This window comes from Arabidopsis lyrata (genome assembly GCF_000004255.2).
Source record: "Arabidopsis lyrata subsp. lyrata unplaced genomic scaffold ARALYscaffold_677, whole genome shotgun sequence".
Lineage (NCBI taxonomy): Eukaryota > Viridiplantae > Streptophyta > Magnoliopsida > Brassicales > Brassicaceae > Arabidopsis > Arabidopsis lyrata.
In genome coordinates, this window is record NW_003302124.1 from 4,370 (window position 1) to 5,864 (window position 1,495).

General features: G+C 29.3%; 1 long non-coding RNA gene across 1 annotated transcript; it reads right to left on the minus strand.

Annotated features, from left to right (window-relative positions):
- Positions 1-881: 881 nt before the first annotated feature.
- On the minus strand, positions 882-1,468 carry LOC9298413. Its single transcript, XR_002331980.1, has 2 exons — positions 1,341-1,468; positions 882-1,244 (listed from the first exon to the last, which is right to left on the minus strand). It is a non-coding gene; the product is annotated as an uncharacterized LOC9298413 (long non-coding RNA).
- Positions 1,469-1,495: the final 27 nt, after the last annotated feature.

A 1,495-nucleotide genomic window follows, 5' to 3' on the forward strand; every position in this document is an offset into this window, starting at 1 on the left:
TATTAGGAATTTTATAAAGTTTCAAATAGTAAATAGTTGAATTTTATAATAATTTATAAGAAATTTAAACATTATAAATATTTACAAAAGATATTAATCGGGACGGTATATTATGGGTGAAATCCTAGATATAACAATCAAAATACTATTATGAATTTTGGGTCGATATTAAATGAAGTTTCGAATATTAGAAATATTTGAATTTTATTGGAAAATGACAAAATGATGTAGATTTCACGGGACAGAGTTATATGGTCAGACGGATTTGGGGTCGATATCAATACAGTATGATATACTACAGGTGAAATCCTATAATTAACAATCAAAATATAACTATACAATCTTAAACACTAAACAAAACTAAACAAATAATATTAACAAAACAAATAAAACTTCAAATTTTAAATATTTAGTTATAAAATATCGTGTGTACCATACATTTAAATCAAACAAAACAATAGCATATATCTATAGATCATCTTAAAAAAAATTAATTTTATTATTATTTAATAAAATTATAGACCCGCAGTGTACCGCGGGTTAATATCTAGTAGTTTAATATGATTGATGTGGTAAAATGTACACTTAATTTAGTTATATCACCGAGACAACAACACTACACTATATCTTATGGTGGTTGAACCTCCAAATCACTTTAATAAAACCATTTAAAATCTTTATAAACTTTCTAAAATCTTTGTAAAGCCTTATAAAAAGGGTATAGTTGAAAATTAATAACATGTGGAAGTATTTTTGAACAAGAATATTTTTTTTTTTTTATTTTTGAAATTTCCCCAAATCTTTTTCTTTTATCACTTGCTAAATTTTCTTACCTACTTATACTTTAAATGGAGAATAGTCATAATCAAATCAACTCAATGTGGCTGAAGAATTCATCAACTACTTCGTACTCTTTAGCATATTGAATTGCCTTCTTGTACAAATGTAAGACAACAGATTTAAACAAAAACATCAAAAATTGCAAAACAAGGATTTGCTTAGTCTTGAAGAAGAGAAAAAATGAAAAGTACGAGATCCACAATAGAAGATAATACAACAGCAAAACGAAGCGTGCAAATAGAGAAATTGGGGGACATAGGAAGAAGAGGAGGTTAGTTCTTGATTCGGATGCTCCTGCTTGTGTTGGGATTGATACCGCGAGTTTCTCCTGAATATGGACCTGTTTGTTTCCGGATATCTCTGACCTGTCCTTTGCGATCAATGACTTTTTTCTCGTGCTTATTCTGCAAACAAAAATTCAAGATCCCAAAACAAGTTAAGGCAAATAAACAGATCAAAGAAACGAAGGTTGCAGAAACTGGCAATTCAAGATCGTTTACCCGATACTTCTTTCTCGGGTTTTTAAGGTCCTTGTTGCGTTGTCGGGTCAATCCTCTGTTACTCATAATCTAGGAATTGGTGGCGAATAGATAAAAAAAGAGAATCAAAAGAAACGTTAAACTATGGTGCTAAGTTGTAGACAGATGATATTTGT